Consider the following 26,883-nt stretch of genomic DNA (forward strand, 5'->3'; position numbering starts at 1 on the left):
GAAATACACATGGATATAAGTTCTGCTGTCAGTATGTTGCATTTGGCAAATCACATTAAAAGAATTGTCCTGTTGCCGTGCTAAGGATCGAATGAAAAAAAAATAGAGAAATATTATAGGTAAAGGAAATCAAAAGAATCAGTTGACCCCAGTATTATCAAACACAGAAAGAGTTTAAAAGTATGCTTTTCTCTATTTTTTTATTTTATTTTTAATGGTTGTTGAATGTCATTACCCTGGGAAGCCAGGTCATTACCCTGGGAAGCCAGGGTGAATTTATTACCATCTTCGTAACTTTTATGTGCACATATAAGCAAAATCTTCTTTTCTTATGCAAAGTAAATATTTGTAAGCACTGTGCACTCTAGCAGTTTTTAGGTTATTTTCTCAGTAACAGTTCTTGTATGTTTCTTGGAAAGTATCATATTGGAAATATTTATGACACTGTTCTTATAACAATTACCTTAAGTTCTTGCCACTAAAACATTGCCTAAAAGCAATTCATGATTCAACAGTTTCCAAATTATTCAGATTCTTTTTTTGGGGGGAGGGAGGGGGCAGGAAAAAAGTGATGAAAATCTGTTGGACCTGCTGTGTCACTTAAATAACTTATAAATGTTCATAATAATAATACTTATTACTGTTACTGATTATTGCATTTTCTACTATTTTTGAGAATATGTTCTTAGAATATGTTAAAAAACACCCACACACCTATATTATAGAATAATTGTAATTGTTTCTGCTCTCAGTGATTGCATATATTTTAGCTCATCAGTATAATGGACAGTCTAGTTAGCTTGTAGAGCATATTTGATAGTTTGTGACAGACGATGCCTAAGAGAATTAAGACAGCAACAAATGAAGTGCGGTTCGGAGTCGTATGCAGGGACTTCTAGAGGCCAGCTAATAACACAGCAGAAAATTGGTTCCTAATAGACAAACGTCTGTGGTACCTATTCTGCAGATGAATGGAGATATATTTTTAAATGCTGAGATTTTAAAATTTACTGCACCACCTCCCTGGTGCCTCATAGTATTGCTTCTGTGTACTCCGTGATAGTTTGATACCCTGCACAGCCTAGCTCTATAGCTCTAGGTTTGTAAGGTGGCAGGTAGGACTGATTACAAAGAGGTGAAAACTGATGGATTTGTTCAAGCTTTGGTCCCAGTAAATGTGGAGAATGGTGTACTACAAATGATGGTTGGTTGTTTTAAATTCAGTAAAGGAATTGTGTTTAAATTATCTCAGGTTCAATACAAAGGATTAGGGAGTTGATTAAAGCCTTTGCTTTCAAATACTTGCTGAAGGAACTGAGGCCATTTAACACAGGAGATGTGGATATCCTTTTCATGAAGACTATGAAACTACATGGAGAGGAAAACATAAAATGATTTGAGAGCATAAAAATGCTTTTGCTGTCAGTTGCAGTCACTTCTGGGAACTAAAGTTATACTGGATAATTTGACAGCAAATTCAACTTATGCCACAGGGGAATAAAGCTGTATTACAGGAGATGATGTGGCAGTACTGAAGTTGTGCTATTTGAGCCATTTATCCTAATAATGTTAGATATGATGGTCTGGAATAGGAATTTAGACTGCAAAGGTGAGCAAAGAGAATAGTGCAACCTGCTTATAGAAAGAATGAAAAAAAAAAAAGCTGTCCATGCAAGATGAGAATAATTACTTAGTGTTGTTCTGTATTATCAGATTGCTAGAGATAGGGTCAGGGCTGGCCACACAGAAAGAGCCGTTCAGCTGCTACACTCAAGACACATGGCTTCTGAAAGAGCTAAGGAGGACAGCAGCTCCAGTTTGGTGGGATTGACTCAGATGTCACCTAGCACTCAGGTAAACTCAGTACCATATACAGGGATTCAGAAAACCTGGCAAACATGATGTCAGTGAAGCTGCTGGTCACACTGTGCAGTAGGGAGAAGGGGATATATTGGAACTATACAAAGCTTTAGAGCTGCAAATTAGCCACCACCATTAAGAAAAGAATAATATAATGTGCTTTTCTGGATAAAACCAAGAGAAGAAATTGCAGAGGAACTTCTGGGTACTCTAGCAAACAATAGGACCACAACATAAAGAGTTTATGGAAGAATCTTGGAATACAACACCATGTCTATTCAAGTGTTTTTTGTTTTGTTTTTTTTTTAAATTTGCTTATATAAAAATTAAGTGAAGGAAGAGTAACTAATGAATTCCTTATGCATCTGTAAAATTGAATGGAAAACAACTGGGATTAAAATCAAAGCAGTTGTTTGGGTATAAAGTACCAGGGAGGATGTTGTGCAAATGGCATGCATTCCCTGAATAATTCAGGGGGAGTTTACCTGGAGAACAGGTAGGGGATCTTATTTCCTCTTGTTGCAATCAGCTACTGCATTGTACCACTTTTATCGTATAATCCAGAATGACCCAGACTGCTGTGCAGCTTCCTTTTACCTCTTCTGCAGGTGGCCCTGCAAAGATGCGTATACAGCAGCGTGTATTTAGAATTGGAGTGATAAAGCATTTTACACGAGTATTTTATTTCTTGTTGGCTACTGAGAGGGAGAGAAAAATGTTATGATTCTAGTAGTAGCGTGCTGCATAGAGTATAAGCAGCAAAGAGGAAAAGTGTCTTTATAAAATGTTATCCAAAAAGGGCAACATTAAAGTGCACTATATATAGCACCTACAGGCAAAGTAGGAATTATGTATAACAAAAACGCATATACAGGTGATTATTTAGTAACAATATTTTATTGTTTGCTGCACCAAGTAGCATTAGCACAACCGAGAACTGATAAACCTATGTTAGAGGAAGTATTTAGGAACACAGGAAATAAATATAATTCTGTTCAGTCCTTAATTATAAGTCTGCGTGCTGATGCTTGTAATTTTGGTTATATTTGTTATATGAAAAAAAACACTCCAGGAATCTGTGTGCATAGTTGTAAAAATGAGTGGATGTGATCCCCAGTCTTTATCTGAACTGCAGCATATGCAATATGTGTGAGAGAGGAGATGATTACACTAGCCCCAGTTTTGGGAAAGTTGTCTTACTGCTTCTAGAATAACCTTGGATTTATTGACCCTCAGAGCAAGCTGCAGACCTTGTTTATTTCACCTGGCCTTTAAGAGAAATAGAGAGATTTCAAAATGAATGTGGGTGTTAGTATTTAATTATGGGCAGCTGTTGAATAGATGAGGTGAGCTGATTAAGCTCTATTTGGTTTGCCATATTGAATAATTGTGAGTGCATGCATAGCCAGTGCTTTATTACATATATCAAGAGGAAATGAAATTAAAAATAAAATTAATAAAGTTTTCTTTGAGATCTATTTAAACATTCAGCAATGCAGCAGTGAAATAAGGAAGTAAATAAAAGTACCAGTATTAATGTCATGCTCATGTATGGTAGGTAAATTGATGAACCCCGTGGATGAATGTAAAAGGGAAAGAAAGCTTATCGAGTTTGTGTAAAAGCTCTATTAAGAGTGAAGAGCAAATAGTCAGCCCAGGAGAAGTTTATTCCTCATTTAAGTGCTATTTTTCTTAAGCTTCCAAAGATTTTTGGATTATTTTCTCCTCTGTAAATTTTTTGTGAGTTTAGATAAGATTGCTTCATTCCCTCCACTTCGCCCCCCCCCAAAAAAAAAAAAAAGGAAAAATATTTTTGTGCAGTGAAAATATTTTTAAACAATTAAAGATATCACAGCCACAAACATGAAAAAAAGTGTTGCAAATGTTGTACCAGCAGGAACATTATATTTTTTTTCCTATCACAAACCATATGATTTTATACGCTAGAGCTTATTTGAAAGGAGGTAACAGTTTTTACATACTTTTAAAAAATGTATAAACAGCTATCTATGCCTCCAACTTCCCATTTCTTACAGTTAAAAAGAAAACAGAACAAAATCTGTCATTAACATCATTAACATCTTTTGATTTGTTAAATTTTGACTGCTTAGACTGGGGATACTGCAGAATCTGGATTTTAAAACTAGAACAATGAATTTTTTTTTTTAAGTTTCCTGTTCCAATTTAAAGGAATGCTTGTGCTAGTAAATAAAGAAAACTTGTAAAAGAGTATTTCTAAACTAATTTTGAAGTATTTTGGAGCAAGTTGACACAATGAATGAGTAAGAATGCTGAATATATTGTAGTAATTAAAGACAATTCACATTTGTGGTTTGGGCATAAATGTGTAAAAATTATACCCATCTATCTTATTACATTTCCTTTTCTCTCCCTGAGGATTTCACTATGTACTTTATCTGTAATTGTTGCCAGTTTTCTATCAAGTTCCCACTGGGCTTCTGGTGCAAAAAATCTTATCCTCTCGATGACAGAGCTTGCCTGAATGATTTCATGCTCTTAGCATTTTTGTTCACGGGAATTAGGGGCAGAATGTAACTGCAGCTGAACATAGCATCTATTTTTGTAATTTTGAAGTTTAGACTCTGTTATTGGAACTAAATGAAGAGATGCAGGTGTTCCCCAGTTCAAATCCCTTGGGATTTTTTGATGGTAGAGTCTTGAAAAGAAAATGCATGTGTTTCCAGAGTCAAACAGCAGCTGTGGACAAGGATTTATGTTTTTCTCAGAACTTTGGGATTTCAAAATGTTACATTTAATCACATGCACAGAAAGGAGAGCAAATGTTAAAGATGTTACATATAAAACTAGGGGACTGATCTTTTTACCATACCAACTAGTTGTGGGAATAGAGGAACAAAGTGATCTTTAATCTTAATATGAACGATTTCAAAAGGGTTATGATAGTTGCCAGGACTCCAGTCTTTTGAGATCTGTGCTCTTACAGCAAACAGCATTTATATTGTCTTAATTACTCCAAAAATCTGGGTTATTCACATATTTGGCCTTGGAAAATATGAATGCTAATAGCGTAAGCTACTGAAAACACAATTTTAATGTCATACTTATTTTGGAGTAAGGAGAATTTAAATTCAGATAAGTGCACAGTTTTAGAAGAACTTTGGTGGTGGTGGTGTGTAGTTTTCAAGGTCAGATTAAAAAATTGCATATTCAACTGCCTCAGCCTGAGAGGGTAAATTTAGAAGATTTCTGAGTTACAAAACTTGTGGGCAGAAGTATTTTGTGGTAGTGCAACCGCTCTCTCAATTTTGAGATAAGTTGATCATCCTAAACAAAATGTCTGACACTTTGTTGACAAAGAACAAGATATTTTTTTTCCTAATGAGGAAGGATGGGTTTTATTTTCTAAATTAATGTGATTTAAAGGTAGTGTTTTAGAAATTGTATAGGGCTGGAATTAAAGAAGATGTTCACCTCTAGACAAGGTTTTGTTCATGTTAAAAGCTTCTGTTTGATGTTGATGGGTAATTGTGGCAAAGAGGCTGGTTTCTGTCATGTGAATCAATTTCTCTTTTCTCAGCTTCCTCATTGAAGGTACAACAAAACAAAAAAATGTACAACAAAAATGTAAAGGTTTTTAGCCCTGGAAACTTGTTATAACATACCAAATAACATAAGTTCAAGTGGAGGCAGCAGATGGTTGTACTGGGTGGTTTAGGAGGAGGAGCATGTGGGAAAGAGCAGGATAATAACAGCTGAAAATGTAAGTTTTAGTTAAAACTTATCAGTAAAAGTAAAATCCTGTTTTTAAGTGCATTTACCAGTTTGTGTGTTCTCTGTCCTTCCCCATTACCCCCACAGCCCAATATGTTGTGCACAGGTTAAGTATCAAGTATTTTCCAGACCTAAATCCCCCTTTAGCTACTGTCTTATAAAGACCCCAAACTTACTACTGTTTCTAAGGGGGGAGTAAGAAGCACAGGCTGTTACTCTGCTGGCTCCAGTTAAAAATTTCTTGGCCATGAGAGGAGCATCAGGGAGGGACATACTATTCACAACTAACTAGATTAACATTATTTCCAGGGGATTGCATAACTCCAGCAACTGGTAGTAAGTTTTGGTTATAGAAATGCAATTGCGCGCTGCAGGAATGGAATAAGGCAGCTTGTTCAACTTTCCATCAAGGAATTCTGCACGTCTTCTTCGTGGCAGGGCTGTTTTCATCTCCCTGTGTTCTGTTTGCATTCTGCTTCTCTGAACGTGCCATAAATCCTTCAGCAATATATGCCCCCTTGACTTCTGAAATTGTGACTGAGTAGGATTCTGAAATTTGTAAAATGATACTGGAAAAACAATCTTTAAAAAAAAAAAAAAAAAGCTACACTCTGTCCTCTCAGTTGTTAGGAAGTCAGCCCGCATGGTTAACTTCTATTTTATTTCAAAGCATGGCTGACTTCAAGTCGTGCTGTTCAGCTGTGTTGTGAAAGTCAACAGAGTAAAAGCGTTATCCAAAGAAGTGCTTTTGCCTTTGTCCAATTTCCTTTTCTTAATAGTATCAGTTAAGTGTTTGGTAACCTGGCAGAATGATAACAGAACTTGGACAAAGAAGATGTGGACTCAACTCCAAATAGCAGGAGTCTGAGATGTTGCACTACAAGGTCTGGTGAGCAAGGGAATCGGAAGGTGTGATCCTCTGCTGTGTTTACACCTTTTTCTTTAGAAACACCTTGCTTGACTTTCTCTTTGCTTTTGACTCTGGATAACAGCCTTCTGCCTGTAGGTAATGGAGTTGATTTTATAGTTCCTGGGATAGGAGCTTGTGCTTCAGTATTGACAACTGCTGAAATAACTCCTGAGTTGTGGCTTATATGGAGTATGCATGATTAAAAGTGCATAAGGGAAATGTTCCTACCTTCTCTTTAACCAGAAAATAACCTAGAAAATACTGTAAAACGAAATCAAAAACTGTTAATATTTTTTTAACCCTGTAACTCATTAAATGTGTAAAAGTTAGAGAGTGGCAGATAGGAGGTTATCCCTGCAACCTTTGTGTGTATGCGTGTGTGTGCCACAGGATTTCTTTCCACAATCTAGCAGAATCAAAGTATGCAGGCTATCCGAGTGTTTCATATGGCCACCAAAGTCATATTTAACACTTTGGGTATGGAAAAAAAAAAAAGTGGGTTCAAATGATAACTTCTATTTCCAAAAAAGTGTAGGATAATGTTTCTGACCTCCATATGCTTATGAAAATACATTCACCTTTTCCACTTGTGGCATCTGGAAAAGCATTATTCAGCAAGGCGACTAGATACTTACTGATGGTGCAGAGATTTCTGGAAATGTGACAGGCATATGCTCTCAGCAATTGCTGACACATAGCTTTGGACACTGAAATCTGTTTTTAATTGAGAAAATATATGTTGGCCAACATATTGGGATAGCTCCTACTCATTTTGAAAAAAATGCCATGGGATCTTTAACTTCCATTTGGATGCTTCCCAGACATGGGCATAAGGGACTGTAACTGTTTACTTTCAAATGGTGTTTAAACCGTTTCCAGCTTTTATAATTGAATTATATTGCTCTCACTACCACTTTTGTGATGTAAATGGCTCATATAACATGGCTAATTTTTGTAACAAAATGAGAAATAGGTATAACTGAAAAACAGTAGACTATGGTAATAAAATATAAATGCAATTTGAACAAGTCAGTTTCTGTTTTTCCAAATTTTAATAACAATTGATTAAATAACATGTTACTGAACAGAAATATTTGATGAAAAACAGCAGTAAGTATTTCCATTATTTTAAATGCAGAAATTATGAAGTAGTTGAGCCCAAGGAGTAATCACATTTGAAGTATAATCTCAATACATACTTGTTTCTAAATAATTTTTTCTCTAGCTATTTTCAACCCTGTAATAGGTTAAAAAACAAATGCCAAACAAAAACAAAACAAAACCCAGCATCAACAAAAACAAAACTACAGATGACCCATTCCATTCCAAAGTCTCATGTTCCAATTATAATACACATAAACGTACCAACATTCTCACTTACACGTTTTGCGATGCAGTCTTAAATATGCAGAGTGACTATTCAACAACATTTTCCTCTCCCACCCAAACATTACTGTCCTGCAGTTCCCATAGAAATTCATTTTCATGATGCTGCAAGTAGCCATTTGCAGTCACAGTTTAAAGTTGTGCTGTTACCACTTGGCTGAATAGTTAGTTTTATGTAGAAAGAAGCAGTTCACAGCCAGGATTAGGCAAAACAAGTTAAAGTCTTAGGAGTAAATTGATTTTTTAATTCAACTAGATAACCCCAGTGATGAGCTAAGCCACATTGCTGCAGTTTACCGAATTGAAAATTATTTTGAACAGATTAGTTTTAAGGTCTCCAGGTTGCATTAAATAAGCTTAATTTCCTTCATGTGCTATGAAGCTTCTGAAAATCAACATTTATTTTTATCAAAAGTCTGCAAACCATGTAGAAATGAGTACTGCAGAAACCATTAGCAACTTCCAACCTTTAATCACTTCTGTGCTGTATGAGCTGACTTCATTTTCCTGTTACCTCTGGAAGCACTGAAACAGAACTAATATGTGCAAGCTACCTGTGTATGTACTTGTTGTCTATGGTGTCAGAAATACTTTAAATTAATACAAGGAAAATAGTTCATCATGCAACTTTTCATTTCTATTTAATACCTCGGTTTATCCTACATCCATGTAATGAGAGCATTTAACTATGAATACTTCTGTATAACAGATTTCGTAGTACAACTTCACCACAAATACTGTGTATCTAGTAACTACTAAGTTTACAGTACATTTTTATTAAAAATCCCCCTCTGAGTTATCTTGACAATCTCTGTACTACATGGAGATCTAAACGTATTTGAGAAATGCAGTGATAACATTATACTGGATATAGTTCAATTAAAATTAAGTATTTTTAATTCTTGTTTATAATCTAATATACATTTTTAATTAGAGGAAAAGACACGGTGAAAAATGGAAACGATTTGTTTTATGGATTTATCTGAATGAGAAAATTCTAGGGGTTGCCCTAATCTTGCAGCTGGTTCAGTTAAGGTGTAGAAACATTTGCAAGAGAAAAGTAATTTGCTGAGTCCGGATTTCCCATTCATTCTTCTGCTGCTAATTGTTGATACTGAGCTCCGCTTACAGCACAGCAAATCAATGCTAAGTCTGCTTTTCCTAAATGTTTTTGTAATTGCTGATGTCTTTTCAAGATGAAGTAAATAGATCTGAAAAAAACACCACTGATTTTCCCCATGAGTTTTATAAAATTGCTTCATTGCATCTACAAACAGAAGAGCAAATCATCAGGGGGCTGTACTGTCTTAATGAGAACATCGCCTGGTTATGCACGCGTGGGCAGAGGAACGGGTGCCCTAACAATGGGAACCGAAAGGATGGGGAGTCCCAAACAACTGTGTCAGCTCTTAATTGTCCCAGTAAGAGCCTGCCTGCATCTGTCAGCTCTTCCACTTTTAGCCTCTGTGCATCATCTGTCACTGTACAGCTTCGTGGGCCATTTGCCTGGGATTGGTGCCAAGCTGCAGAAGTAGCTTTGACTCGGCTGCCTTATGTCCAGAAATCTTGGAATAACAGCCCGCTGCACGTGGGAAGATGGACATGAAAGGGGTCAGACCCATCGCAGTTCGAGCCACAGCTTTCTGAATTTCAGTGTTGAGATCTGTCACACCAGAGGGGGGAAAGTGACCATGTTCTAACAGTGCGATTCAAACCCTAGATGAAAATAAAGTCTAATCCTGAAAATTAATTTTAGAGTAATAATCTGAATAAATCAGAGGCTGACTATCTCTTCCCACCCTACCCCCCACCCTTTCTCCCACAAGTGCTTGTGTTTGTTTTATTTCTGTGGCAAAACCACTTAAATCATACAGAAATGTTGTTTAAATACAGTGAAGAGTATAGCATTGGTATTGCCTACCATAGCTTTGGTTTTGTTTGTTTCTCAAAAGGGAGAAAATAGTGAAAGTTTTGTCAGAAGAAACAATTCTCATTGGAAAAATAGAGGAGGAGATATAATCAAATCAGATGAAGCATTAAATAAAGTGTCTGGTCAGGCATTGGAACGTGTTGCCCAGGGAGGTGATGGAGTCACCGTCCCTGGGGGTGTTCAAGGAAAGGTTGGACGTGGTGCTTAGGGACACGGCTCAGTGGGTGACATTGGTGGTAGGGGAATGGTTGGACCAGGTGATCTTGGAGGTCTTTTCCAACCCTAATGATTCTATCAGTGAGTAGGGTTATAGAGTGCATGTGATAGATCATCACCTCTGGATAGTATTCTTTTCAGTTCTGTATATGTCCATAGCATAGAGGGTAATTCTAATCAGACATAATTAATCATCTTTCAAATAAACTGGACATTTTGTACTCACTGGGCTTTGCAATTTTATATGCACAATATTTTTGATATTCAGTGTAACTTTGTTCATGTTTGGTTATCTATTCAGTCGAAATAAATTCATAGAAGAGAATGTGAATTCTCTTCTCCCTTTAATTTTGAGCTTTATTACAATGTCCCTGCTGAGATAAGAAAGGGAATTCAGTATTTAGTAAATCTCTCTAGGTTGTGTGCTGAAAATTCACAGAAGAAAACAAAAGATGTTTAATATGTCAGTATAGTATTCAAAATATATTTTAGCCCGAGCTCTGGATTAAAACTATTCAGACATTAAAATTCTAGCAAAATGGGTTTTGTATGTGTTTGATAATAGACTCATTATTAAAGGATGAGCTTAAAATTAATCTATTTTATTAAATTTGTGTTTTAATTAATTATTGTGGTAAAATAAAGTTAGTCTACTGTATTAAAATTTATTTATATTTAAAAAGATATAACCTATTGTATCAGTGCTTTTAAACCAACTTTTGGAAAACTTGCCAGATAAGGAATGGTCTTCGGTATAACTGAATTTTCTGAAGACAGATGGATGTAGTTTAAAATGCCCATATCAGTGGAAATTTACGTGTTTAATGAAATAAAAATTCAGTGCAGAGTGCAGTTATTTGATAAAACTATAGTTAAAAATAATTAAGGAATATTTGATTGCATTTTGGAGTTTCGAAGCAAGTGTAATAATAGCAACATAATAATCTTAATAACAGCGATTGTTTTTAGTATAAGGACTTTTGAAGGCAACAAAATAGTTTTGCTTTTTTCCCTGGTAACATAGCACAAAATAAGTATAATCCTGTGAAAGGGATGACTTAACACAACTGTTGATGCACTTCAAGTGAAACATCTTTATCAAGTTAATACAAGAAGCAGTCATGCCCTACTTGAATTACTCATTTATAATGGCTGAGCAGCAGCCTGGATGTGGACTTTGAAATCCTGGGAAAATAAGATGCATGCATGCATTCAAATGTCTAAAGTCTTTGCCGTAGAGCAGCTGTAAAATGTTGAAGTGAGATGTCAGCTACTTACTGGTGTCTGCGTTTTGAGACTGAAGGGTGATGTGATTATTTAATTGCTAACCAAGGTTAGCATTATTTTAATCACTATATCCTCCGTTCAAGACTTTCAAGAGTTGCTTGAATGTTTAGGAGCTAAGATTCAGAATATTTATCTTCTTTTTGCACATTTTTAATGCACAGGTTTTTCCAATTTCCAGCCTTTAAAACATTTTTTATGATACATAGCCTTTGCTCTAACTTTTATTATGCTTGTGACGAGGGAGAGGTAATACTATAGGTTTGTAAAATATCAAAATAAGCCATATGTATCTGCAGCAATTTCAAAAAACTCTGCCTGTTTGCTCACTAAGGACATAAGAGTATGTATAATAGCTGGTAAAGTCCGTGCATTAAAAGCAGGTCTGTCTCTTTGCACTGTTGAGATGTTGCAGCTTGCACAATCTTTTGCAGATGACTGCACCAAATTTCCATTGCCAGGTTCCTTGTCTTCACAGCTTGATCCCATGTTTCCTTTGAAAAGATAGACATGTAGGAAATTAACTGTTCAACTGTAATTTTTCTTCAAATGCTTGCACAGTACCAAAGAGTGTGCATCCCATTACACTTGAATGAGAGATTTTTGATCAGAAGTGCCAGATGTCGTGTCTCAAGTATCCTCATGCTTCCCAAGTAAACAGCACAGGAGCGACCACGACTTTCTTTCAGTGCTGGAGATATGCACGCTCCTACGGCATGAGGTGAGGGAGAGCAGGAATGCCCACTTCTGCTTCTTGGGATCTCTGCAAGGGCACCGGGAACTTGGTCTTTGTGGGGCACATTGCAGACAGACAACAATATCAGTGTTGTATATATCCAAGGGTACTTACAACAGTGATCTTACAGCAGTTGGTAAGACTGCAGAGTGCTTACTTAAGGACCATTCAGGAAACCGTCAACTCATTTTTTCTTCTTGTTTCTGTTACAAGTAGAATTAAGATTCTTTATACTTCATTTCAGTGTTTTTCCTGGAACAGGGTGTGTCTAACAGACATTGTGCAAACTTGTTTTTTGCTCTGGAAAATCACTCTCTCAAAATCGTGATGGAAGGAGCAGGTGTTTGCTACATGATGGCAGCAAATTAAGCCCCGGGCTAGGAGATTGTGCCTTCCTTCCTGTTAATGGAAAAACTGAGAGGCAAAAATAATCCACCTTAAGGGTAGAAATACGATGGTTAAAATCTTGACAAGTACTGTTAGAGGTACTGGAGGTCCAGCCAAGGAGGGCAGTATTCCTATGCTACTGCACAAAGTGGAGCATTTTGGAATGGTTTCATTGCTCTCCGCTCAGGTACTCGAATGTGCAGCTCCAAGGGGATGATGGAGGGATATTTGCAAGAAGGGTGTACTAACCCTTGTAGCCCTGACTGCAGCTTGGCACTGGTTTTAGCTACAACAATTTGTCACCTCTCCTCAAATGGCAGCCGCTCAGCTTAGTTCTGACATGATCGCTGTGTCTTGAGGTGTGAATGTACTCCAGCAAGTGACTCCAGAACATTTTAAGAGCATAGGAATTAGAAATTGAGGCATACTTGTATAAAAGCAGCATGAGGTAATGCTGAGGGAACAAAATGTTCTTCCATCCTTCTCCGCGAGGTCCCACAGTGAAACACTTGCCAGTGAGTGCTGTTATATTGGGAGCCACTATAACTCAAGAGCAGTAACAGCCGCATTTCGGTCCTGGCTTTGAGAAAATAGAGCAACAACTGAGTTCTCACCACGCGCTTTCAAGCATGGAGCAAGCGAAGTTCTGCCACTCGTGTCTAATACAGATCTCTCTTTCTGTTCTTTGACCTTCCTGCTCTTTCTAAGGGAAGCCACTGCCTTATTGCATAGCACACAGCCTGTAGGACTGCTGTTTGTGTGCTCAGAAGCCTTTGACCTAGCCGTTGTGGGTAGTCTTTTGGGATTCGCACCACACAGGGCCATGATTCCCTGCATCTCTGAAACATAGAAGCCTTCCTCTTGTTTCATCTGCACAGAAGTAAAACTAGTTTAACAAAAAAAAAAAAAAGTGTTTAACTAATAAAAATGTGAATCTATCTCAGCTTGCAGTCCTTCTCTGCTTTTTTTTTTTTACCTGATAATTTTTTTAATATTTTCCTAGAAGAGTTAGTCTTCCTCCTTACCAGCCTTTTCTGAAACTGGAACAGTGAAATACAAATTCAGAATGACAAGAGTTGATTTCTTAATAAGAGCTGAAAAAAGTGGGAATCCCTAATTACGTTTTAGAAAACAGCTGTCATAATTTTCCTGAATATTTTCATATTTCACTGGACCTGTGTGTATACACATGTATGTGTATAAGTGTGTAAGGAGAGAACAATACATTTATTTGCATTATATCAGTGAATAGGATATTCTGAATATTTTTGATATTTGGAAAGAAAGTTGGAAAAAAACGATGTTCTAATCCACAGTACAATGTTCGATCTATGAATGTATCAGCTACAAATTGAGAGAAAACATAAATCTTTTTATCTCTAGATGCTCTTGTTTTCCAGAGGATTGGAAGTGGAACAGGAGGACGATTTCTTTAATTCCTTTATCCCTAACTCAGCCCCCTTGTAAAATCCCCAGCTGGTTCTTCATACCCCAGGAAAGATGCCAGCAGAACACTTGGAAGTTTTTTGACAAATTCTAGCTAGTTTCTGTCGGTACCAGTGCAGTGTTGTTGATATCTTCTAGGGAAGCATAGACAAACTCTCCTTATGTGTGATGGGATATAAAATACAGTAGTAGTTGAGTTTTTTTTTAATATTCTCCAGTTTATTTTTTTTATCAGGTGGGATAATAATTAAATATATTAGAACATTAATGTTTCTTCATAGTTCTTTCGGAAGTTTTTACGCAACTCCACCTGGCCTGTCATGAATGTATTTGGCCTGTCATCAGTGTATGACTCCTGCAACACTTTTAGAAGCTGGTACGCCATGTTATCTTATACATAAATGTTTTAGAATATATAAACTTGTGTCAGTGCATCAGTGCTGTCAACATAACTTTAGCAAAAATTGGTATTTTGAGCTTCATGTGGTTTCTTTACTAAATTTTTAACATTCAGTTATAAATTAAATTCTCTTTCAAACAAATGGGCCGTATCTAGTTGAGATGTGTGTCATCCCACTAGAAATCCTAAGCGAAAGCTTTCAAGTATGGAAGCTCGTAATGTATAAAAAGTAGCTGGCATCACTGGTGTTAGTGCATTACTTTAAGACTCATGTTACACTTGCTTAGAGCAGTAGAATGTGCCTTGCATGTCAGTGTGCCAATGCAAATAATATTCAGACTTCTCTAAGGCTTCTTAATATGCCTCGTCCGTGAAGTGCGGTTTAATATTTAATTACTGATACTGTCCACTATTATTGTTGTGCTTTAGATCAAAGAAAAGATAAAATTGTTTGAATTGCAGAGCATTCAATAGCTTGAATTTTCTGCCGAAGGAATAACAAAAAGTAGCAGACTGGAGTTCAAATTTATATGGTGAATAAGTTTGAGTAGTTTTCTGTGCCATTAGCGGAACAAATTAAACTTTCGCTGGTTGAGTGCATATACCTAAACAGTGTAGTGTGGGAGGATTATCAGCCAGTTAGTCTTATTGGTTTATTGGCAGTCGAGCAGATTTAAACCAAATTTTCCCATGGCAGAGGTACTGTATCAGAGATCCCAGAAGTTTTCCTACGAAATTTATGAAGTGGTATGAAAGTAAATTACTGAAGAGCCATCAAAGCAAGTATGTTATTAATTGACAATTTATTGACTTCATCCTCACTGCTAGTTAAAACGAAAAAAAAAAAGAGGATTAGGATTCAGCCTACACTTTGAAAGCTGCGTGAGGTCTTTTGTACGATATTTCAGTTAAGCTGTAATTAATTAACTTAATTAAATATTAGTAAAAGAGTAAAAGCACACTTATTCTGATGGATCTGTAAAAACAGTCATAAGATCAATGTAAATAAGTAATGGAAAGTGTGAATCTGGGTCTGGTTAGGGCAGAGTGTAACACTAGTTATCTTTGATCTTCTGAGAAACTTGGTTCTTGCTCAAGCGAATCTCTCATTGACCTCACTGACTAATTGCCTAAGAACTTCTGGGTCTTTACCCTTCAGGTTAAGGTCAAAAATATACTGCTGCTTATTATACTGGACCATTTCTTTGTGTCCAGGTTTAATGGTTTTAATTCAAACAGCATTGCAACTTGTTTCTTACTCTACCTATACTGAATGAATGGGCTAGTCATTACAGCCGAAAAGAAACTATCTTGTGTTAATTCCTTCTTCCATTGTCTTACTGGTCTTGGCTAATTATTTAACTTCTCTGTGTTTCAGCTCATCAGTAAAATATATATTTTTATCCATGCAAAATGCTAGAGGGATTATTGTAGAATATTTTCAGAATCTCACTCAGAAGGTATTACGTGAGGCATGAAATTTTATATTGATAGTAGGTGAGAATATATTAACTATTAGAGAGCATGCTGTAGTTTTTTTAAAACACCTAATATCTGAGATAAGTATTTCATTCCTGCTAATATTACATGATATTACATGGAAGTGGAGATTGTCTTCGTCCCTAAAAAAAACCTAACCAACCAACCAAAAAAACCACCCAAGCTGGTTTTCCCAGATTAATCATGTATAATTTAAATTTATAGTTTTTTCATGTCAGTCTTGATTAAGACATATAGATTTAATATGAGACGAATATTTTTCCTATTATAGTCCTTAAGCCTACTGGTGTAAAACACATGAACTTTCTCCCCTTCTGCCTTTTTCTGATGCCTTTGGACTTTTGCTTTGAATGGCTGCTAAATTACCATTCCCATTTGTTTGCCAGGTTGGAGGCAGGATGCCTGACTTTGACTCAGAATTGAATTTCTTGAGAAAATATCATTCAGAGCAGTGTGTCCACAACAGGAGCTGTTACAGAATAGTTTACTTCACTATCAGGTTTTTTGGTCAATTTACCCATGAAAGCAGTCTCCTAGAAATCTGCTTAATCAGTAATACTGTTTTGAAAATAAACATTGTACAAGGATCTGTCCTTTTCTATTAACAGCTCCAAACATTCGAAATAAATCTAAGTAATTTTTTTTCAGTCACCCATGATACACTTACCTTCTTTGATATCGTCAGTTTTACCTACTTTGTTCATGGCATTTCAACTTTGATCTCAGCTAATTGCCATTAAATTCACACCGCTTACTGACTTGGCAAGACAGAACAAGTTAATGCTATTCATCATAATGAGACCGGTTACTTTATTCTGTCCCCTCTAGGCATTTGCTTGTTTGCTTAACAGCAAAGTGATTCGAGCAGTTTTACATATGCTGCTCAGACAGTTTCCATATGAAAATTGGGAACATCGCAGAATTCTCTTGTGCGGGTTTTTAAACGCGTGGATTGCCTAGTACATAGGTGCATGTAAAGATATTTTTTCGTGGTGTTTCATATGCTTCTTCTGTCCCACGGTGAGATTTCACACCTGGGTTATTTAGAGCTTGTCCTTCAGTCAGAGAGGGATTTTTGTCTGCTGCTGCTGCTTCGCTTTTCACAATAAAGCTTACTTTTGCCTAATCAAGCTATTAAAATGCATTTAAACAAAAGAAATGCAGGCTTTGTTTCTAGGGCTATTTCTCCCCCAGATGCCACAAAATACCTGATCCTCTGTGAAAAAGAGCCAAAACCTTCCCCAAAGACTGGGGAACGCCGGCTGTCCATATCTGGCTGATGGGGTGTTAACATTTGGGAAGTGCCTAATTTACCAGCATTAATGCTGATAGGGAGGAATTCAAAAGTTTATTAAATCCTAATTTTATTTAATAAGGGTATTGATTAATTTGAAATAATACCTAATTTACCAGCATTAATGCTGATAGGGAGGAATTCAAAAGTTTATTAAATCCTAATTTTATTTCATAAGGGTATTGATTAATTTGAAATAATACCTAATTTACCAGCATTAATGCTGATAGGGAAGAATTCAGAAGTTTATTAAATCCTAATTTTATTAAATAAGTGTATTGATTAATCTTAAATATTTTAATAAGGATTTAAATGCATTTGAATATTAAATGTTTCTAATGAATGTATGTTTAAAAAAAAATCATACATACAAGTTTTAAGCTTTTTTTCTTCAAAAAGAGCAGGACTCTATTCTCTGAGGAAATGGATAATGGTTATTTTTAACTCCTCAGTCCAATATTGTCCTTGAGAAACATCTATGTAACAGTAATAGTTCCCAGAAGATGTAATGACAACATACACGCGAGGCAAGGTGGAGCATTTAATGCATTGAGAATAAACAAATCACAAAACTAGATTTTGATAATCCCTGTGTTGTTAAATACACTCTTAATTTGAAACTGAGGAAGAATTTCAGGCTTGTTTAGCAACGTTAAGTCTTCCTAAAGACTGCTTGGGAGCTAATAATAATAGTTCACATCTTAGAGTGTCCGGGTTCCTGTTTGCCAGTGTGCTTGTTGATTTTTTCATAACTTCTGTGACCTTAGTTAATAAATTTTCTGCATTGCGTTGATGTAATCATCTATCTTCAGAAGAAAAGAAAGGAGGGAATTACATTAAAAAAATCGGTACACATTTTTGTTTTTAGAAATATATAAAAATGCTTTTTTTTAATGTTAAAAATTTTCTGGTTTGATTAGACCAAAATTCTGTTTTTATAAGGTCCTGCTCTTTGGTGGCTTTTTTTTTTCGTGGTCACTTACCATTCTTCATCATTTCCATTTACTGGTACCATATATTGTTTTCAGTGTCTGCCTTGAGGCTGCAAATAAATTAACCTAACTGGACTATTGTTTGAATTTGAATCTGCCTAGACCTTTTTTTAATGAATTTTTATCACTGCAATGAACAGCCAAGCTGTCTGCTGCCAACTTTTATGAGTATTGATAACTAAGACAATTTAATTATCTTTAGTTTTTTATATATATATACTTAATATATAAGTATAATGAATAAGAACATGGGGAAGAAGTGTAACATCAGTCTGACAGCAAAAATAAAGGGTAAACCTGAACTTGGAGTAGTGCTAAGGAAAAACTCTTGGGCAGTACTTAAGAAGCACTGAAATTCCATAGTGTGATGGTCTGCATCGAGACACAGTGTTACCATTCTCCATTTCTTACTCAAATGCTAGGACTCAGTCGTTTGTGGAGTTCTGTCATTGCTGCTCTTTTTTGAGTTAGTAATGTGTCTTAAAAATCACATTTACAAGAAGTACTTCGTCATGTCATCATTGTTTAAACACTTTAACATCACAACAGATTGTATGTTGAGGGTGTTTGCTGGAAAAGGAAGCAGGTATCAGCCAGGTGACAGAAGCCCTGTAACCAGCTGTGGAATTGATGGGCTCTCTCCCTTCTTACATACATCCCACACTAATAAGAATCTAATTCTCACAGCATGTCTCTCAGGTGATCTGCTGGAAACTGTGGTACGGGGACTTTAATAGTACCCTCAACGTTAAATCTTCTAAACTACTGTGCAGATGTATTATATGTTCAGGATTGTTTTGGATATATAGGGTCCTTCATCTCTTTTTGGCATGATGCAGCTTTTCATTTGTTTGGTTTGGTTTTGTGCTACAGTTTTCTCATAAGACTCAGTAATATTCAGGAAGTGAGATTTAAAGAAGAGGCTGTCTTGTTTCAGTTGCTTGAATCCTTTATCCAGAAGACTAAAATGTGATGCGAGACAGTTGAATACAGTAAAAACTGAAATAAGCTGTCCAAGCTAGAATCAGTAGACCACCCAGGTCTTGGACCACCCAAGGGACCAACAACAGGCAATTGCCTGAAAGAGGTGGCCTTTTGCTAGAGGTCGAACAAGTTGTATCACAGATCTTGGAAAGACTCAGTAATGATTTCTTAAAGAAGTTGGCTGCCTACTGGAGGTGGTCCTTACTGTAAGTTCCCACTGTATTAGCAGTGTCCCTGTGAAACTTGCGCTCCTTATTTACTTGTGACCTTCCCCTTACAATTTTTTTTCTTCTCCCTTTAGGGCAAAAGTAAAATTAGTAGGTTAGCGATGAGCTTCTGTTGAGCAGAGATATCAAAGTATTACCGAGTTTGTTTAGTGCCACGTGTAAATGAAATTTTGAATGGGGGATAATGGAACAAGGCCACGTTTAGGATTTGCAATGAGAATCAAATTGGAAGTACTCATAAATAAATAATTCTTACTTGAACTGCCCTAACTGTGCTTCTGTTTGTAAGAAATGGTGTAATATGAAACCAGCTGATTCAACACGACAATTGCTGGGTCCCCAGGCTTAACTTGCCATTGGAAAATGTAGAAAATCCTTCCTCTGGAAATTATTGAAAGTAGCAGGCTTTGTCCTTAAAATCACAGTGAAGTGATGGGTATGAAGAATGGAAATATTTTCCGTAATTAAAAATAGATAATGCTGGGAAATCCCCTTGCATTAAAGTGTTTCCTCTGGCAACTGTCATTCCAAAATGTTTTCCCATTCAGGTCTTTATTAATTTGTTAGATAAAGTATAAGTCTTTTAATTTAACACTTAAAGCAACATTTTTATACACATGCTTTTGTGGCAATTGTGTTATTGTAACAGTTGATAACTTCAAACATATAAACCATCTTTGCTGTGAGAAAATACCTCCTATTATATTAGCTGTTGTTTGGGTTCAGAATCCCTCCCATCACGTCTCAGTAAAATCTTGTCTATAACCTTCTTATTTAGGTAGCTAGAAAAAATATTTATAAGTAAGCAGTGGCACATTATGTAAAACTTTATGAAAGCATGTTACTTTATTTCTTTAGCCTTCTTTTCCCTACAGCTTTTATTTAACATCTTGTTTTCTGATTTCCTTCCAATCCTACTTTAAAAAACATGAACATAACATCTAATTTTCCTTTTTTTTTTTTTTTTTTTTTTTTTTTTTTTTTTTGCAAGCTGAGTCAAGCACTAACTAACAAATTTCAGTCTTCACTAGGGGAGTGAAATTTACTTTGTAGATATTTATCTGGTCAGTTTTATTTGATCTGAAATGTATGCAAGCATTCTGATGGCCCTATTGAAGGATACAAAGAACTTCTGTTTCTCTGCAAAATAAGAAGTGTTGAGAGAAGAGGACTTTAATTAAATCTAGAGCAGCAAGATAGAAGCATGGCTGGGCAGAAGATGTGGATGGTGTGAAGGGAGTCCTGATGGGGCACAGGGTAAATGTCTGAATATTGTGCCTGCGTACTGTTGTGGATATAGGTGCACACAAATTTTGGTCTGCACATTAATAGTAGTTTAGTTATGATATTAATCTTATACATAATTTTCACAACTACTATTTTTACTGTTTTTACATCCAGTCCACCTGTCCTAAATGGCACAAAGCCTTTCCATTTTACCACCCTATAACAAACTGAGTAAAAAGATGCTCAAAAAAGTTTCTGACATACAGTGTTAGAGATATTCTAATTATGTTTTTAATTTCTTGTAATAAACAGTGATATGATGAAATATTATCAACGATGGAAGTGGTCAGCCTTGTTTGTAGGTATAGGAGATGTATTGTGTATTTTATTACCAACGTTTCTAATTTTCCTCCAGTTCCATAATGCTAATAATTCATTTCAAATCTATGTAAACAGACTCCTGATGAACGGTTTTACTAAGGGGAAATTTCTCGACAGGGCTTTGTTAACCTGACATTCTGTGGTTTCGCCTCATAAAACTAGCAAAGGGCTCTCTGCGTGGAATGTTAATGGGGTGAAGTAATGAATGCAGGATGGGATGGAAGATTTGAGCACGCATAAAGTCCTTACTTGGGGCTTTTGGGGGAGATCCTTGCAGACAGTAGCTAAGAGATAAAAGCAATGGGAATTTCTTTTAAAGCTAACAGTTGGATCTCTTTGCTGGCAAATGGGCTTTGAAGTGTAGTGGTGGTTTGGATGTAATAAATTAATGAAAAATTAAGCTATATACATTTCTTCTTCCAATTTGGTCTTGTTGAAAGGACAAAGTTGATGGTCATTCCATCCCTCCCAATTTTAAGAAAATTTTAAAAACTGTTCCTATTTCAAAAAGTTCTTATAATTGTTCTCCCTTTTAGTTGCATAGTAATACATTATAATGACATTTTTTTAAAGAGGAAAAAGGTTGTTTGTGCCAGACCTTTACCTTCTTCTCAAAAGTACTACTTCAAGGAAACATTTGACTAAACTAATTTTAATCCCTGGAATCTGTAACTGCTTTTCTGGGGAAAATATGTTCAATACTTTCCTTTGTAGCTCCCAAGGAACCAAGCAGAGAGCTACTTACGCAAGTCTAGCACTAATTACATTGTTCAGGCATGACCTGATCTTGAATTTGGTGTGAAGGGAATGAAGAAATGTATGGATGAGCTGTTTCTTGTTCTGTGAAAGTGATGTTTGTCAGCTGGGGGCCCAGGTCAGGCCTGGGGAAGCAGGTGTATGAATTTGTATCCCAGTAAAACCCATCCGTAACTGTCACTCAGAGGATTTTGATCAGATCCCCTCTTTAACGACTCAGCGTCTTCAGCTGCTCACTGTTCAGCGTTCAGTATTGCTCACTTGAAGAGCTTTAAGCTCTTCTTGTGACATTATTTGATATGAGATGATGTGAAGGGATCAATAATTGTCATTTGAAAATGGTAATCCTTCTTTTGAAGGGGGGAGTGTGTCTTTTTTTTTCCACAGGACAGAAGATTTTTGTTTTTCTTTCAGAGGTGCAACCAGGGAATTGCATTAGAGTAAGGTTTCCTTATATACCGTGACAAGTACTAATACTAAAGGGAAAGGATACAGCTTATTTTGGGAAAAATTACTGATTCAGATTCAAAGAAAAAGAGATTACGCTGAACAGTGGGACTGAAGGAAACCAAAAGTTGGGAAAATTGCTTGCTAGGTAATTTTAAAAAGTAGATAGACTTAGTTGCCTGATACTAAAAAAAGGCAGGGGGCAGACAAACTTAAATTTGGACAAACTTAAATTTGCCTGCATGGTGGCATTTATCTTTAACTACACATTTTCATCTAAGGTAAATGAAAGAATGGGGTGAGTATCAGTCTAGAGCACTATGACTGATTTTCACTAAGTTTTGGGAAAACTCATTTGTCGCACTGCAAAGGTGCAAAAGCTGTTTTTTTTTTAAGGGTTTTGGAAGGATAGAGGAGGAGAGGTTTAAAAAGAAACAGGATAACTAGCATTGTTGGCTGATACCAGTTCTGGATAAGTTATGGAATATGTATATGGATTTTTTTATCTTATGGAGTACAATTAATGCCAGGGATGGTCATAAGAGAAAGTGAAATCTATGATGCTTATTTCAACCAGCCAGATGTTGTTATAATGAACAGTAGCACTAGAAAAGTCTTGTTGTAATATTGACATAATATACATAGGCTTGTGTAACTTTCCTGTTTTAAATCACGAAGTGTCTCAGTTCATTATTTAAAAGGCAGCTGAGAGATAGCTTCATAATCTGTAAATATTGATAAGGAAACAGAATTTTGAAGATTTTCAGAAGCAAAGTTTGAATAGTGATTGTATAATAATTTGAACTCAGAGGTATATTTTCTTAAGATAACGGTAAGAACAATTTATGAAGAGCAATCAATGTGTTCTCTATTACTAGAAATGTTAAAATCAAGTGTGGACTTTTTCAGAAGATTTGTTCAAGTGCAGCTGTCTGATTGAAGGCTAATTCATTGAGACCAATTCAGAAAGTTCTACTGCTTCCTTTTCAGTACAATTAAGTAACTAGGTGGATGGATGGATCTTGGCTTACCACTGTCTTGTACTTAATACATGTTACTGATAGGATTTCTGTAATAAAGAAAATCTGGTAAGTTCGCCAATACAGAGCCATTACCAATATTCCCTGAAGCTTTTTTTTTTTTTTTTTGGAAATTATTAACATGTTCTGTAGTGTTTGTTCCTCCTCTTGAATTTTAGAAATAAAAAAATACGTGAAGAAAAAGCTCAATGTGCCCCTTAATGCCAATAATTATATTGGACGTGATGTTTGACATATTTAATAAGAGGAAGATATGTGCTGAAAACTAAGATTTCAGCTGGCAGTCTAGTAGGCATTCAGATGTGCCCTCAGTAAGATGTAGTCAGGTGTTTCAGTTAATTCATGCTTGTTTCTGATCAGATTGCGCCAAAAACTGCCATTTTTTTCTTTCTATTTGATAGCAAAATTTAGAAGTTGGGTTTGAAAAGCAGGCTTGAAATATTTCAATTTTAACAACCTTTAACATACACTGTGTAGTGGAACAGTGATTGCATAGCACTGATGCACAAGTCTGTTTTGGATAGTGCCTTTGTTGGTATCTAATGAAGACACAAAATTTGGATGAGAGCAAGCTGGCTGAAAGCCAGATGTGGTGATGGCAGTGGCTTGTGAGAAGCAGCTGGAGGAACCCTTGGAGGTCATGTTATTCTTTGAAGGAGTATAACCAGTATGAGTTCTTGAAGCACATAAAGTGTACTGACTAGGTGCTCATGAAGTCAAATTGGGTTATTTTTAGTTTTCCTCCACCAAAAGAAGGTCAGTGAGCTCAACAGGGGAACTTGGTGAGATAACAGAGCATTATAGTCTCAGAAACTAAAATGTGTGTAATGGCAACTCCAAGTACTGTACAACGAGGTCTTAGGATTGTAAGAAAAAAATCATATAGAGAGTGGGTTCTTTTTTTCAAATCTTTTTTAGTTTATATCCTACTTATGTATATAAATATGTCTTAAATATAAAATATTTAAATTTGAGAATGGGTCTTTAGTCAAGTGTTCACTTTAACTTTGTGGTTATGAAGTGTGGGGCACTATGAACTTTTTTTTTTAACTTCCAATCAAGCTTTTCTTGAACGTCTTAATTTGAAAGATCTTCCTGATTAGAATCCTTTTATTACTAAAGCACAGTTTATCTGTACAGCTTGCTTTTAGAGTCATTTTGAAGTAAAATGTTACCTAGTTGTTCTTAAACGACAGCTAAGAACACATTAGGAAGATTTCAATAATTTATCTTGTTAGCTTTTTGTAAAATTATTTCATATGCTGCTTTAGGAGAAGCAAAGAATAATGGAATAATGCTTACAGCTGAAAATCTTAGCAGGAGTGCTACAAAATTCTTTTAGAAAAGGTTTATCTATTGCTTCAATGATGAGAAAACAATAAAAACTTAAGTTGAATACCTTAAATCTTTTACCAAAGTATAAGCAATATTTCAGCTTATAAACTTGTTACTTCAAAACAGAATCTGTGTTAGAAAATACGATAACACATTAATAAGACACAAATGAACAATATTTACTCCCATTTCACTAGAATGAAAGAAGCAGCATTGTTTTTGGCTGGTAAAACATATAAAGCTTCAGCTAATATGACATTTTAAGGATTGTCCAGGATTGGTGTTTGTGTAGTCTGGTTTAAAACTGGGTGGTGGAGTTTATTGTCAGGGTAGAGGCCTGAAAACAGAAGTCAACCAAAATTTGATTTATGATCAATCAGCCACATTTAAATCACTTGAGAGTGTGTGGTATTTACTAATAAAAACACAATGTTGGCAAATCTTCAATGAATTGAGGAAAACTTTTCCCACACATGGAATTGGTAGGTGGTTTGAGTAGTATTGCATCATTTAAAAAGAAAAAAAGGAAAGAAAGAAAAAAAAATGTATAGTTCTGTTCCATTGGGGGAAAAAAAAAGTATTCATACAATTTAATTCTTAATGTTCCCACTCCATCCAGCAAGTTTAGGGTTCTTCAGTTCGTAATCCCCATTGGCATCACTGCATGTGTTTGGCCCACACCAAAATCTTAGGGAGCTTTTGGAAGTCTCACAGCTCATCACTCTTCTGAGCGCTAGCAAATTTCGGGAATAAGCAGAGGGTCCCTACGTATGCACTCTGAAGGCTTAGAAATGAGTTATTTCCTGAGAAACTAAAGATGGTTCTTCAGCTGTTCATACCAAGAGTCTTTCTTTAATCCTTTTTAACTTTTCAACAGGCTTGTTTTATGCCAATACTAGTAAAGCTTGTATTTGTTTGCTGAAAAGGTCATGAACCTAGTAAGATTTGAGGCCAGAAGAGAACATAGGAAGTCTCCTAATGATAGTAGGGGTTGGAAAGCCAGCCCAACAAAAGCCAGATTAGTTTGCATGTAATGCAAAGAAACCTCATAAAAGGAAAGTTTCCAGTATTTTCCTTTTACCTCTTTCTACTGTGCCGTCCCCTTCTGCTCCTTTAAGCCCAGTTATCACAGTATTTTTACCTCATGAGTATCACATATACCTCTTAAAATGAAAATAAACTCATTAGAAGGTCTTAAAAAGAGAACTCAGGGGCTAGTAAGAAACTTGCAGGAACCGTGAAGTTGTATTGCTTCTCAAATACACGAAGCAAACATTTAAAATCACTCATCTGATTCATCAGGCTTGGGGAGTTAAAGTCGTTACAAATGTTGTGTTTTTTTTGTAGCTAACATTTAAAAAGTACTTAATTAATGTAATTAGGTTATTTACACAGATCTTTACCAATGGTTTATTTAAGAGAACATGAATTTCTAGAAGTCATTTGATGTTTAATCATACGATCTTATGATCATATGATAGGAGTAAAATTATCATTCTACCAGAAGTACTTAACCTTAGAAGGTGGAATAAAATCGCTCAGTTAGCTACTTTTTTATCCTTTTAGTGGAAGCTGAGAGTCCATAAAACTTACTATTTTTTTGCTTTCCTTTTTCCATGCACTGCAAAAGGAAAAAATGTAGAAAAATGTAGGAAATTGAGCTATAACAATTCTTTTTTTTGTTTTTTTTTTTCTAGATTGTCAGAGCTCAGGGACACTTTATACTTCAGATATGACAGAGAATTCAAGTTATAGCATAGACCTAAGGTACCAATTTGTAGGGTCTTTCTTTTCTTGTCTTTATTGGAAAGAGCCTAAACGTCTTTTCTACCACGATCCCATAATTCAAGTTTTAAGTAGAAATTGTTGGATTCTTTAAAGCCTTTATCTCTTACCAGTAAATGACTGATGCTAAAAAGATCAGCTCGCTGATGGTTGGCTCTTTCTTTCTGGCTTATTGGTTTGATAGCTCAAATCAGTAATAACTCTACTTCATTAAAATGTCAAAGAGCTCGATCTGTCTTCGCCTGATAAAGAACAGGCATGAGGGCTTTAGAGCTGTCACTATAGTCTCATTGGATTATGCTGCTAATTTATAGATTTGTCTGTAAAACAGCTCTTTGGTGACAGCAAATTCCATTGTTAACACCTTTCTTATCAAGCTTGTGTTTTTCCTTTGCTGCCTATTTATTTGTTTCTTCTTCTGTCAGGTCTGCTAAGGAGAAAGTAGTCGACTTTCTTCTGTTGTGGCAAGAAGCGTAACCAGTAGCTGCAGTGATAGCATTAGGAGGGTTAGGGCAGTGCTTTAAATTAGTGTCATGCAAGTGTGTGGTTTTTATCAGGACAGAGTGAGAAGTTTGCCATTCTTTGCAAAAAATAGAAAGCAATTGTA

General features: G+C 35.9%; 1 protein-coding gene across 1 annotated transcript in view; it reads left to right on the forward strand.

Annotated features, from left to right (window-relative positions):
* VPS13B (vacuolar protein sorting 13 homolog B) overlaps positions 1 to 26,883 on the forward strand; it is a 476,457-nt gene that overhangs the window by 150,488 nt on the left and 299,086 nt on the right. The gene's annotated exons all lie outside the window — the stretch shown is intronic.

Source organism: Cygnus atratus, chromosome 2 (assembly GCF_013377495.2).
Source record: "Cygnus atratus isolate AKBS03 ecotype Queensland, Australia chromosome 2, CAtr_DNAZoo_HiC_assembly, whole genome shotgun sequence".
Lineage (NCBI taxonomy): Eukaryota > Metazoa > Chordata > Aves > Anseriformes > Anatidae > Cygnus > Cygnus atratus.